The sequence below is a fragment of the Sus scrofa genome, chromosome 11 (assembly GCF_054392235.1).
Source record: "Sus scrofa isolate SSC_HxYL_T2T_F1_AM1 chromosome 11, Sscrofa_HxYL_maternal_Yorkshire_Landrace_v2.0, whole genome shotgun sequence".
Lineage (NCBI taxonomy): Eukaryota > Metazoa > Chordata > Mammalia > Artiodactyla > Suidae > Sus > Sus scrofa.
The window spans coordinates 20315966-20330854 of NC_139393.1; the positions used below are offsets into that span (position 1 = coordinate 20315966).

Below are 14889 nucleotides of genomic sequence, written 5' to 3' on the forward strand. Positions count from 1 at the left end.
TTCCCAATTTCATTCTTTTACATGTAACTGTCCAATTTTCCCAGCACCACTTATTGAAGAGACTGTGGTTTCTCCATTGTGTGTTCTTGCCTCCTTTGTCATAGACTAGTTGGTGCTTGGGTTTATTTCTGTCCTTTCTATCCTGTTCCACTGATCTATATTTCTGTTTTTGTACTGGTACCATACTGCTTTGATGACTGTAACTTTGTAGTGTAGTTTAAATCCAGGTAGCCTGATTCCTCTAGTTCCATTTTTCTTTTTCAAGATTCCTTTGGTTATTCAAGGTCTGTGTTTTCATACAAATTAAAAAAAATTTTGTTCTAGTTCTGTGAAGAATACTGTTAGTAATTTGACAGGGATTGCATTGGATCAGCAGATTGCCTTGGGTAGTACAGTCATTTTGACCATATCGACCCTTCCAATCCAAGAGGATGGTATTAAAGAGCGTGTTAAGAATTTGGATTTTATTCTGGTGCAGTGGTAAGATATAGATGTATTTTGAAGTGGAAAATGGCATGATATATAAACTTTAAAAAAGAACATTCTGGAGTTCCCACTATAGCACAGTGGGTTAAGAATCTGACTGCAGTGGCTTGGGTCACTGCAGGAACACAGGTTAATTCCTGGCCCAGCACAGTGGGTTAAGGATCCAGTGTTGGTGCAGCTGGGGTGTAGGTCGCAGCTGCAGTTTGGACTCAGTCCCTGGCCTGGGAACATTCCATATGCCATGGTGCTGCCATAAAAATAAAAAAATAATTCAAAAAAAAAAAAAAAAGGGAACATTTTGCCTATCCTGTAAAGAATGGATAGGAAATCTGGGAAACCATTTAGAGGGCTGTGTTAGTCCAGTTAGGGTTCTCTAGAGAAACAGAACTAATAGGATGTGAACACACACACACATTATATATATAAATTACCTTCACAGCAACATTTAGACTAGTGTCTGACCAAATAACTGGACACCACAGCCTACCAAGTTGACATGTGAAATTAACTGTCACAGGGCCTATTTCCATAGTCCAGGTGAGAGATGGTGGTGAACTAGGGTGATGGCTGTGAGGTTCGAGAGGTGAGGTTGAGTCAAGATTTAGGATCCAAAAAGAATGAGCAGGACTCGGTGCCGATTGATTAGCATGAGATAAAAAGCAGGCGGGATCAAGAACATCCCTTTGCTTTGTGGCTTTAGCCCAGAGCACAGCCCTCCCTCACCCATCCAGTGGGCTGTCTGAGCAGTGACATTTTACTGCAGTGTCCTACCTCCTCCTAGGTGTGTCCCAGCAGGAAGGACTGGCTCATTCCACTGTGAAGCCACACAGGAATACGAAGAGAGGATGAGGCTTCCTTTCTACCAAGCTTGGAGAAAGTTGTTCCAAAAAGGAGCCAATATTGGCTGTGTTGGTGAAGCTGGGAGCTCTAGGCCGGAGGAGTGCCCTTCCGACTTGGTAACTGGGACATCTCTGGGACACTTAGAGTAGTTTTGCTGATGGATCCATTTGGCAGATGAACAAATTGAAGGTAGAAAGATCAACTAACTAGGCGTAGCTCAAGCTGACCCTTCAGTTTTTCTGCTTTATTATTTACTTATTTATTTTGCTCTTTAGGGCTGCACCTGAGGCATAGGTAAATTCTCAGGCTAGGGGTAGAATTGGAGCTGCAGCTGCTGACCTACACCACAGCCACAACAATGTTGGATCCTTAACACACTGAGCGAGGCCAGGGACGGAACCTGAGTCCTCATGGGTACTAGTGGGATTTGTTTCCACTGAGCCGCAATGGGAATTCCCCAATTTGTCTGCTTTATAAGACCACACTCTTTTTTCTTTTCTTTTTTTTTCTTTTTAGGGCTGCACCCATGGCATATGGAAGTTCCCAGGCTAGGGGTCCAATCAGAGCTGCAGCTGCCGGCCCATACCACAGCCATGGCAACTTGGGCTCTGAGTCACATCTGCCACCTACACCACAGCTCTCAGCAGCGCCAGATCCTTAACCCACTGAGCGAGGCCAGCGATCGAGCCCGCATCCTCATAGATCCTAGTCGGGTTCCTTACTGCTTAGTCAGGATGGGAACTCCCAAGACCATGCTCTTAATTTCTATCTATGTTTCCTTCCTCTGGGGATGTGCACAGGGGAGGGGCTTGCTGCCTCTGCCCTGACTTTGAGCCCTTTTCTCGATGCGGCTGACAGAGAGTGATGCTCTGATTCTGGACCTAAGCCCAGGTCTAAACAGGGTATTCTGAAAACATCTCAAAGTTTTGACAGTTAAGACACTTCCACCAAACTCATAGCACTTGATAACATTTTCTTAAAGTCTTAGTGGCAATAAATCACCAATTTATGGCACCATTTCTTTAAAATCCTTCTTGGTTAAGAGATCCACGCAATTAAAGCAAATTTATTGAAACAGATTTAATACTTACTTAACTCTTGTAAAAAAATTTCACCCCAAACCAAGAAAAACCACTTAACCATATTGAAGAGCTAATTTAGTTTCAGCCCAGCAATTTTGAAATAAGCACTTAAAGAATAAAATTTAAATTATAGGAGTTCTTCTCTAGAAGTTACCGTGCGTATATTTACAACTTCATAATACATGCTATTATGGTTGATTTAATATTGTGTTATTTCCAACTCACATTTAATTCCTTCTGTTTATTTGACTTCTGGATTCGTAAGTGTCAATGACTCTTTGCTCTTGTTTCATGTTCTATCTAGTACATTGAGCTCTTACTGTACAAATCCTTTAATCTATAAAGGACTTCTATGCAAGTTCTATATTTTGAAAGCAATAAGCAGGCCACACATAAAGAATGATTATAACCAAGGCATTTTAAGGTCACTTTCAGGTCATGCTTGAAATGCTCAATAAATGTGCATTTCTTTTTGGTGGCTTTAGCGGCATGTGGAAGTTCCCAGGCCAGGGATCTGACCTGAGCCACAGCAGTGACCTGCGCTACAGCAGTGACAATGCCAGATCCTTAACCCCTTGGCCACTAGGAACTCCTATATGTGCATTTTTTTAAAAATGAGATCGTTTTGCTGCACACAGGAAATTCCGTTTGGGGGCTGTTTATGTCAGGATTGTGTAACCATATGTGGCGGTTTAAAAAGAGGTCCACAGATTCTTCGACATTCCTCCCTTCAAGAGGGGCTGCCTGGTTCCCCTTCCATCTTAATTCTCCCTCCCCCTGCTTGTAGGTGGACCAAATTATTGGCTTCTAACAAATAGAATGTTCCAGAAGTGATGGGATGTGACAACTGAGCTGGGTCCTAACAGAGGTTGCCGTTCTGTCCCGCTCTCTTGGATGACTCTGTGAGAGGTAGCTCATCACTGTGCTGTGAGGACACTCAGGGTGCCTGGGGAGATGCCCACGTGGGGAGAACCTGAGGCTTCCTACCCATGCCCAGCACCAGCCACCAGGTGCGAGCCAGACACATGCCAGCAGCCCCTGCAGCCCCACTGAAGCTTTTAGATAATGGCAGCTTCAGCTGTCATTTTGAGTCTCATAAGAGACTCTGAGCTGGAACCATCCAGCTAAGGTGCTTCTGAATTCCTGAAGCTGAGAAAATCAATTTTATTGTTTTTGTTTGTTTGTTTGGCTGCACCCTCGGCATATGGAGGTTCCCAGCCTAGGGCTCTAATGGGAGCTACAGCTGCCGGCCTGCACCACAGCCACAGCAATGCCAGATCTGAGCCGTGTCTGTGACGTACACCATAGCTCACAGCAATGCCGGATCCTTAACCCACTGAGCGAGGCCGGGGATTGAACCCACAACCTCATGGTTCCTGGTCAGATTCGTTTCCGCTGTGCCATGACGGGAACTCCCAATTTTATTGTTTTAAAACCAACGAGCTTTGAGGTAATTTGCTATGCAGCCAGAGATAGCTAACACACCTCAGCTTTGGAAGAACAATGAAGATGGTCAGTGTTTTAAACAGATTCACTGGTCTCATCTGTCAGGTCGCTATCAGTCTTTGTCAGGGGGTCTGTCCCTCTTGACTGTACTTTTCCAGGGCATCCCCTATAAAGACAGCACCATCATGTGTGGTTAGAAGCAAGTTGGTGGATTCCATACCACACTTGCACCCACCAGTTAGAATAAGAAAAAAAGTATTTTCCAAGTGAAGCCACTGCATCGTTGCTACTTTACCACCGTCACTGTCATCATCATGAAACATTCAGCTGCAGGTAATACTATACGAATTTAGTGTCTGTTGGAGCTCCCTAGTGGCTCAGCAGTGGATTAAGGATCCCGTGTCGTCACTGCTGTGGGTCGGGTTACGGCTGTGGTGCAGGCTTGATCCCTGGCCCAGGAACTTGGGTGCAGCCAAAAAAAGTGTCTGTTGAAATTGGAGAAGTCATTTGTAAACCCCCAAAGGCAATGGCACGGACCCTTAATTATTTCTTTTAAAAATATTTTCCTCTGAAAGCCCTTGACAGTGTGATGATGCATGTATAGGATGTAGCCTGAGTTGCGCGGGAAAAGATCCTGGGAATCAAAGCCACAGCACTTTCTATATCCGCCTCCCTTGAGAATGGTACTGTCAGCTCAGCCATTAGCTTCATTCTGCAAGCTGGTTCTTTATAGCTCCCATATTGGATGGCAGAGGAGAGGGAAGACGTGGAGGGAAGGAGTTCGCCTGTTGAGATAATTGCCCTCGTCCTCCTCTGCGGGAAATAAAAAATCTCCTTTATCTTTTCTCTCCTCTAAGCCCGCCGCTTCAAAGTGCAGTTCAGCAAAGAACTCAAATGTTAAGAAGCCCAGATGACATTTCCAGAGCCATATATTACCCAGCTTTTGAGCTCGGTACAGACAAGGTGACTAATGGCTGGGGAGCTGGTCATATGCCCCAGAGAAGGGAGCAGGCATGCTTGCAAGTGATTCCTCTTGGAGCTGGCATCGGGATTTTAAATCTGTGATTTGTTTGCTGCAGCACAAGCGGATCGTGGTTCCTTTGTGTGACGTCTGTGTTCCACACAGCCAGAGGTGCGGCAAGGATGCGTTTTCTTCTTTCCCATTCTCTAGTTTCAGTGGAGCTCGGCCTGCTGCTTGAACTAGGAGTATCAGCTTCGCTGACATATGTGGGTATCAGGAGATAAGGAACAGTCCTGCCCCCAACTCTTGGTTCTAAAGGAACCTTGATGCTGCTTTATGGGATGCGGCTCCTCCTTTTGACTGTACGGCTTCTGTTGGAAGGTCACATGGCCAGTTCTTTTCTGTTTAATGCAATATAAGTTTGGGAACAAGGAGGGAGTGGACAGCAGTCACGGGAGAGGAGAACAAGCAAGGTGAAGAAGGCAGACAAGGCAGAAGTGAGAGATTTGAAATTGCAAATCTGGGCTTGGAAGAATAGCTGCAGAGGGACCCATTTTTGGGTGTTTCTGTGGTTGGAACAGAGAGCAGAGGTGTATGTTTCCCCCTCTCCTCTCTGCACCCCAATATTTTGGGGTCCTTTCCCCAGTGTGACCCCAGAACGCCCCGTCCCTCTCCCAGCTTTCCTCCTTGCCCACCATGCTGTAAGGCCAGTGAGAAGGACTCTGATTATATGTCCATGACAGCTTGAAATAAGAGGGCTTTTCTTTAATAAAACAAAAAAATAGACATGAATGAGGGACACACTAAATCTTGCAAATGTGTAATATAAACTTTATCATTTTAATCATTTTTAAGTGTACGATATAGTGGCATTAAGTACATTCTCACAATGTCGTACAACCATCACCACTATCCATTTCTAGAACTCTTTCCTCTTTCCAATCAGAAACTCAGTACCCATTAAACAATAACCCCCATTTTTCCTTTTCCCCAGCCCTATGTAACCACTATTCTACTTTCTGCTTCTGTGAATTTGCCTATTCTAAGATACCTAAGATAGTATTTGTCCTTTGGTATCTATTTTATTTCACTTAGTGTAATGTCTTTATTTCATCCATATTGCAGCATGTCAGAATTTCCTTCCTTTTTTTTGGTCTTTTTGTCTTTTTGCCTTTTCTAGGGCTGCTTTTGTGGCATATGGAGGTTCCCAAGCTAGGGGTCTAATAGGAGCTGTAGCCGCTGGCCTACACTAGAGCCACAGCAACACGGGATCCAAGTCTCGTCTGCAACCTACACCACAGCTCACAGCAACGCCGGATCCTTAACCCTCTGAGCGAGGCCAGGGATCGACCCGCAACCTCATGGTTCCTAGTCGGATTTGTTAACCACTGAGCCACGATGGGAACTCCTGAATTTCCTTCCTTTTGAAGGCTGAACAATATTCCATTGCATGCATATACTACTTTTGTTTATCTGTTCATCTATTGATGGATAATGGTCTTATTCCTTTATTTTGGCTACTATAAATAATGCTTCCATGAACATTGGTGTACAAATACCTGTTCAAGTCCCTGCTTTTATTTCCTTTGGGTATACACGCAGCAGTGGAATTGCTCAAATGGTAATTCTACGTTTAATTTTTTTGAGGAGTCACCATACTCTTTTCCACAGGAACTGCACCATTTTCCATTCCTGCTAACAATACATAAGGGTACCAGTTTCTCCACTTTCTCGCCAGCATTTGTTATTTTCTCTTTCTTTAATAATTAATTATTTTAGGAGTTCCCGTTGCGGCTCAGTGGAAATGAATCTGACTAGCATCCATGAGGACACAGGTTCTATCCCTGGCCTCGCTCAGTGGGTTAAAGATCTGGCGTTGCTGTGGCTGTGGTGTAGGCCTGTAGCTACAGCTCCGCAGCTGTGGTAACTCTGGATCCTTTAACCCATTGTGCTGGGCTGGGGATCAAATCTGTGTCCTTGTGCTACAGAGATGCTGCCAATCTCGTGCCACAGCAGCAACTCCCCTTTGCCCGTTTTTGAGTCAGGTTGCTTCTTTTTTGCTTTTTTAGGACCACACCCGTGGCGTATGGAGGTTCCCAGGCTAGGGGTGGAATTGGAGCTGTAACTGCCGGCCTACACCACAGGCACAGCCACGCCAGATCTGAGCTGTGGCTTCGATCTACACCACATTTCATGGCAACGCCGGATCCTTAAATCTTTATTGGAACACAGCAATGTCTGTTCATTTACACATTTTTTATGGCTGCGTCCTGCAGCAACAACAGAGTTGAGATAGATACTGAATGGCCCACAAAACATCAAATGTTTCCTATCTGTCTTTTTACAGAAGAAGTTTGCCAGCCCTGCTCTAGGACCTGAGCTTCTGTTTCCACTTTTCCTGGGAAACCCGTCAGGCGCTTCTCTCCCTGTCATGCTTCCATTTTTCGTCCTCCCCAACCTTGTCCTCAGATGTAACACTCAGTTCACTGGCCAGGGCTGTGGAGAAAGGTACAATTTGGGAGTTGAGAAGGAGGAAAATGAATATTCTAGAAAGGACAATATTGCAAGGTTGTGAGGTAACAGGTGAAAGTGGGGCTCCACGTGTTTATTTTTTAAATTAATATTTATTCATTACTTTTAATATGCCAGGTACTGCTAGGTACCTGGCATAATAACATTTCATTATCAGAACCTGTCTCTGAGATAGATGCTCTTATTAACATATTTAAACATGAGGGCAATGAGGTTATTTGCTCAAAGTTACATAATACGTGGCTGAGTCAGGATTTGAACCCGGGTCAGTCTAACTTCAGAGTCTAAGCTTCACCTTTCAATCGCTGTGCTGCACAGAAACAAGTTGACGTTTGGAAATAGGGAGCCAACTAAGTAGGCTGGAGAAGAGGTTGTGGGTTGGGAGGAAGAGATAGATAAGGTACATGTCATAGATTGGGACTGAATTTCTTTTTTTTAATTTTTAATTTAAAACAATTTTTAAATTATTTTATTTTTTATTTAATGAATTTTATCACATTTACAGGTGTACAACAGTCGTCACAACCCAACTGTACAGCATGTCCATCCCAAACCCTCAGTATATCCCCCCATCTCCCCAGCCTGTCTCATTTGGAAACCATGAGTTTTTCAAAGTCTGTGAGGCAGTATCTATTCTGCAAAGAAGTTCATTGTGGGCCTGAATCTCAAGTGGCCTTGACAGCCATGCTGTGGATTTCAGACTTTATTCTGCAAACTCTGCGGGGGCTTAAATGGTAAAAATCATCCTGGGCCTGTGAAGAGCTGAAAGGCTTGGGACGAGGCGAGGCAGAGCGGGCTATGGGCAGGCTGCGTGGTGATCTAGCAGAATGGCCAAGGCTTGAACTAGGATGCTATGCATTTTAAAGTGGGTAATAAAAGTCCATGAATCTGTTTTGTTGGAGTGAGGACCACTGAAGTATTTCTAGGTTAATTTTAGAGAACAATGTAGGTCGCTCCTCTCTTTTCTCTCTTTCTCCTCGGCTGAGTTTCTCATCTAGAGGGAGAATCCTGGGACACGTGCCATCATAAAATCGGGAAAGGGATACATCTTGGCCTAAGCTTGGGGTGATCTGTGCCTTTCCTAAGGCTTCTTGGGACTCTCTTGGGGTATCTGGGGACCGAGCACTTTCATTTGCTCTCCTTCAGTTATTAAAAAATTACAATCTTACTTCATGGTGTATGACAGGACTCTCTTTGTAATATTTTTATGAGTTTTTTTCCAGATAAGCAGAAAAGAATAGGTCTTTATTTAAGAGAGGTCTCGAGCAAGAATATAGACATGCTTCTGTTCCACAGAGAGAACAAATACCAATTGGGGGGGAGGGGCCATGCAGGGCTGGGGAGCAGGAGGGACGAACTAGTGAGTGTAAGACAGGGCTCAAGGATGTATTGTACAGGAATCCCTGGTGGCTCAGTGGGTTGGGCATCTGGTGTTGTCACTGCTGGGGCTCAGGTTCGATTCCTGGCTCAGGAACTTCTGCATAATGTGGGTACAGCCAGGAAAAAAAAGGATGTATTATTAATAATATATTAAGATGTATTATTGTACAACACGGGGAATATAGCTACTATTCTGGAATAACTGTAAATTGGGTGTAGCCTTTAAAATTGTATAAATTTTTTTTTTAATTTAAAAAGACAAACTGCTCTTAGCACAAGTGCTCAGAGGCTGTCCATCTTTGAGAGTTGGAGGCCTGTCTCTGTCTAGAAAGGCTCCCGGTTAAGTGAGGTAGCTATTTAGGGTAATTTTAAGAACGAACATTTAGCAGTTGTACCAAACTGTTTGTGTTAATCAGAGTTTGATTTAATGTATAATATACTCACAACGCAGTCACGTCTCATGATTTGCAGCAGTTATGTTCCATCTGTTTGTTATCCAAACACTGACGGTGCAGATACTGAACCGCTGTGATACTGTGATACAGGCTCCGTTCCTGAGAGCCTCGGGTCACAATATTTTCATTGTCAAGCCCATAACATTATTTTATGTGCGTTTCTGTTTAAAGGCACCCTGTTCATTGGCATTGAACTGTGGCTGCCACCCCTTGTAACTCATGTCTGAACGCAGCTTATCCAACACGTGAGTTTTCTCCCTAAGTCTCATCCCAGCCTTCCTGCTCTTCAGAACACTAGAGGGCACTTCGACACTCTGATGGGGGGCATTTTAAACAGAAAATTCACCCCCCCTCCCGAAAAAAGTGGAAGTATGGCACTAAGTAGACAACAGCAAGGACCTTGTTTCCAGCATGAAAGCTGGACTAAGAAGGTGGCATGCTGGCTTGCTTGACCTCAGGTAGGACCATGTGCAGCAGGTGATTCCAAGTGTTTGCCACAGTTGTACCAAGGACCCCAAGATCTCCAAGAGTAGTGACTTCGGGATGGGCAGATACATTTTACTGAGATATGCATTTGCAAATATGGAATCCGTGAATAGGGAGGGTTGGCGGTCCGTCATTAGGGAATGTCCCCATTATTTTTACACCACCAGTTTAATTTGGTTAATGATGGGCTAACTGCTTATTTAACGGATGTCTGAGGAAATCTTTGATCTCGCACAGTTTGTTGTGATTTGTAGGGAGAAAGCCCAGGGAGACAGCTACCGCGACCAGGAGCGTGCCTTTCAAATCTAAAAAGCAGCATGGCAGTGAAAGCCCTCTCACCACTGCAGGTATGAAAAAGACCGGGCTGTCCCACATGCCACCACCCTGCAATGAGGATTCACAACAGACTTCATCTGCTTTTGTCTTCCCTGCATCACTTACAACAGTTAGGGTGTGTGAAGCACAAAAAAAAGTTTTAATTCTGAGACAGGTCTTCATCCTAGAAGCGTCCAGAACACAAGGACCTTGCCAAAGCTAACCTTGCCTGTCTCCAGGACAGGTCCATCAATCAAGGGAGAAAGCGGTTTGATGCAGCCCAGGGAATTAAACTCAGGTGCAGAAATCTGACCACAGTCCTGCTAAAATATCTTGCTTATAAGCGTCAGTGAATTAAATTTTCCTAGGTGAAAGCCAGAGAGAGAGGAAGAATGATTCAGCTGGTTAATTGTAAAGTGTGGTATAACTTTGAAAGCTGTCAAATCTTCTCCGTAATGTATCATTGCCCTGCTGCTTAGTGAGGACATTTGGGGTCATTTCAGCATTTGGAAGCAATCGCCAAACATGGAACTGAGCCCCACAGTGCACGAGGTCGCAGCGCAGGTTCCTGGTCCTGTTCAGCACCACACAGGCAACTCAAGGTCGCATCTTGGGTACCATCCCTGCATCACAGCGGTGGTGGCCCCGCAGACCTGTGTCCTTGGCAGGGCCCTGCGCTTCCAGACCTAGTCCTCCTCCTTCCATCAGAATGTCTGTTTTTCTGGTCGAGATATGATCCCTCTTAGCTCCTTCTCAGTTTTCTGGAGTAATGAGCCAGCTGTCTCCAAGCAGCTCCCACCTTCTCCAGAACCAGGGAGGGGCTGGCTGAGTATGTCATCTGGGGTCCTCACTTCAGAGTTGTTCTGTGAGGCCACTCCTTATGGCTGTGTCCCTGTGGGGTTCCACTAGACCCCTCTGACTCCCTCCCTGCTACCCTAAGTTAAGGTTAAAGTACAGACAGTAGCAGGAACAAGTGCTGGGGAGATAGCGTTGGCAGAGAACACAGCTGACCTCAAGGAGTGGGTATTTTGAGGTACAGTGTACCTCACCTGGAACAGGTTGAGTAAGGTGGCGCCTTTGGTGTGGAGCACAGGGAAGGAACCCCAGTGGTATTTGAATGTTTTCACACTGCGCAGTAGCCAATACCCATAAAGGCAGCCTGGCCATGCAGTGTTATGTCCAAACACACTACCCAGTAAGACAGAGAAGTAGAGCATTTCAGTAAAGATGGTTGTAAGAATGGTTAAAATACAGTAAACTTCAGCACTTTTGGAGAAAACATCTCTGCCAAATTCAGTTCTGTGCAACACTTCGTTTCTGGATGATGCCAAGTAAACAAGACCTAATCAATTTGAGATGAATTGCTTGCCTCACAGCCTTCCCGGTTCACGCATATTTCTCTTCTCGCTAGAAAAGATGACAGTGAAGTTTTTCAAATTAGAGAATCTCTGGGTGGTGGGTGGGCGGCAGAGTCCCTGGGTTACCTCCCCAATGGCTTCTCCACTCTGCTTCTTCCATGATGGCTCTGCCAGGGCCACCATCTCAGAACAGATCAGCCTCTTTCCCGCCTCCCTTGCAGCTAGTGGTGGGCATGTGGCCAACATGTGGCTAATGAGCTGCAAAGGAAAATCAGCTGGGAGTTTCTGGGAAAAGCTTTCCTCCTGGAATTAAAAAAGAAAAATGGAACAAAACAGGTACACGTCAGAGAATTTCTCTCATCACTCATGTCTCCTTGCCCCTCCTTCCTTTCTTGCCTTTGCACTGGGTTGTGATTAAATCTGCTGTAGCCTTCCTGCCATCACGAAGGGACATGTCACTTATGCACCAAGAATGACAGGAGGGAAAGGCAGAGAAATCTTGAGTCCCTGATGACATGGTTGAGCTCCTGAACCAACCTCAGCAGCATCTTTATTCAGACGTCTTGTGACGTGAGGGAATTAAAACTCCCACAGGCATATTCTAGCAATTCTGATATTTGTGCCTGTGAACTTCCCAACTGGTTGGGGCAGGGGGGCTTCTTTTTAAGGTTTATATACCAGGGTTTGATCCTCAGTAAACATCCTTTTGGAAAGCAAAGAAAGAAACTGAGGGGCACGTTGCAGAAAAAAAAAAATTCACCTTTTTTGGCTAGAGCAAGCTGTTAATGAGGTTGGAGTAGGGCTGAATTTCTGGCAACATGGCGCCCAAAAATTCATGGGCCCCAGCTGAGTCCTTCTTCCTCCCAACAGCAGCAGCAATGTCCACAAGACCACTCCAGTGATGACACCAATTGTACTGAGTGCTGATATTCTTCTAAGACGTTTACACATATGAACTTAGGCATTCTGCCTGATGACCCTATCAAGTCTCCACGGTGGCCCTGGAATGTCCCCATCTCCTGGTGTTCCATCCTTATGTTGTCACTCCCCCCACCCCCATATGGTACCAAGGTTGGTTTATGTGACCAACAGCATTGGGCAGAGGGGATGGTGCGTTGCTTTCAAGATTAGACTGTCAAAGACTGGCTTCCTTCTTGGGGAGAAATGGAGTCCTCCACCTGGACTGTCTCTTGGTGTTTTTTAGACGTAAATTGTCTGATCGCTTGGGGAGGCTCCCCAGTGTGGGCGAAGTGGTAGAAATCCATCACCACTGCATGCTCCCAGCAGGTGGACAGAATCACATTCCTCCATCGAGGACACTGTGTATGTGGGACCCTGGGGATCATATTCTCATGACTCAGCGGGTTCAAGGGCAGGTCCAGAGCCAAAGCCTGAGCTCAGTAGGTCTCTTACTCTAATGTTTGGGACCCAAAAAGGATTTGGACTTGAGCAAAAGATAAAGCGAATTTGTTAAAAGTAGGAAAAAAGATAGGAAAATAGGAAAAAAATTTGTTCCTGCTCCAAGCAGTGGGTTCACTTAGAGTTCATGTTCTTTTCAAATTTGTATTAATTAATTCCTCCTCCCGATGACCTCTGGATGTGTTAGAACGAAAGCTCTTGGCAGGTCGGGATCCTGGAGGAGATGTCAGGCACTTAGAGAAACCATAGAATGTTCATTCCAGAGACAGTGCGCGGAGTCTCCTGTTGACCAAAGTGAAGTGAGGCACAAAATCAAAATTCCTCATCTCATAATAAGAATTGTACCATTTCCCAATTTCTCTAGCTCTTTGAACTTTTCAAAATGTCTCCACAGCCTGGTGTCTTTTCCCCTTTCAAATGTACTTTTTCTGTCACAGTTGAGGAAAAGTGACTCAGAGAGGTCCATTCATTTCTTAAGGTCATATAATAATAAGAGCTCCGTTTGGGGGTACTTACTGTGTCTATTTATAATTCTGAGCACTTTCACGTATTAACTTCTTTAATCCAAACAACAACCCTACTGATTGGGTTGATTCTGTTAGTAGCTTCATTTTTACCAGTGAGGGAACCAAGGCCCAGCAAGGTTAATTAACTTGTCTGAGATCACACAGCTAGAAAGCAACTGAGTCAGGATTTGAATTCCTCTGGTCTGACTCATGAAGGCTGCCAGTCTCCACAGCCTTACATGCTATCAGGCCACACTGCTAATCATTAGGCTTTATTATAATTAACTAGCAATATAGGCGGAATCTGAACCCAATTTTACATTTGCAATGCTAATATTGATTTTTTTGCTCCAGCTGATAGCCTTTTTATTGCAGTACCAAATAGCATATAATTTCATTTCAGGTGTCCATTCATTTGCAGGTGGCCTCTGTTCTAGAAAACTGCTAACCAGTTTATTTGTAAATATGGCCCATCTTTCTGCGAGGTTGCCTGCCTTATTTGAGGGAAAGAGCTTCACATAATAGCATTGACCTTCACCCCATAAACCTTGAAAAAGCCAGCCATCTGATTGTCACTGCTGACTCCTGTGGTCACATAGACCACAGGACAGCCCTGAACGTGCCAAGTCACATGTCATGGCTGGCTGTGGTGCTGGCTTCAGACTGCATGTCCTGTCCTTTTCTCCTCTGCCTGAGACCTGAGTGGAAATCAAGAAGGGCTCCTTCTGGGTTGTTTCTCCGAGGCCCCAACCTGAGCTTGGCTCTGCAGCTCTTACCCCTCTGGGAGTGAGACCTGGCATCTGGGGACCAGGCTCTTAACCCTTCAGTGTTTGTTACCATTGGGCACAAGCCGACTGTATCAGGTGGCCTTACAGGCAGCAGCATAGCGTGGCTCACAGTCACCTGGCCTGGGCTTTTTATCTCTGCTCTACCACTTCCTCTCCTAAAGGCTCCCCTTCTCCTCTTCTATGACCTCGTGCAAACGGAGTGGAAGCAGCCTTTAAAATGGCTTGAACCCATTTCCCTCACAAGACGCCAAAGGTTGGGGCCCCATGACCCTTGTGCCCTTTGACATAAATGACACCAGCTGTTCTGACAACTCGGGAAGGGGGAGGGGGTGGTTAGTGAGGGGAGAGTGGCTGGAACATGTCTACACCTGCAAAGAAGGGCTCATCCTGGCACACACGATCCTGGAGTGCTTACTTTCGAGACCTTTCCCATATGGTATTACATTGGATTCTCAACAACAGCTCCATCATCTAAGCAGCGTGGTTATTATCATCCTAAAAGATCTTACAGAGGTTTCAAGACGTGTGCAAATGTTAACACTTGGATCCAGGTCCAGATGTTTTGATCGTTAATGCTCTTTCTTATGCCAGCTGTAGGGCCATTACTGTGTTCTTTCAAGAACTTTCCAGGATGTTACAAGTAAGATCTTACAGACTCTTCCGTCACTCATTTTGAGCTGCCCATTTATTTATTTTATTTTACTTTATTTTTCAGCTCCCCCCGTGGCATATGGAAGTTCCCGGCCAGGGGTCAAATTCCAAGCCGAGCTGTGACCTACACCAAAGCTGTGGCAATGCTGGATCCTTAACCCACTGCACAGGGCCAGGGATCGAA

The 14889-nt window shown here is 45.2% G+C and overlaps 1 long non-coding RNA gene across 1 annotated transcript; it reads right to left on the bottom strand.

Moving 5' to 3' along the window:
• Positions 1 to 9129: 9129 nt before the first annotated feature.
• LOC146398574 (uncharacterized) lies at positions 9130 to 12355 on the bottom strand. Its single transcript, XR_014820021.1, has 2 exons — positions 12102 to 12355; positions 9130 to 11644 (listed from the first exon to the last, which is right to left on the bottom strand). It is a non-coding gene; the product is annotated as an uncharacterized LOC146398574 (long non-coding RNA).
• Between the last annotated feature and the right edge of the window lie 2534 nt (positions 12356 to 14889).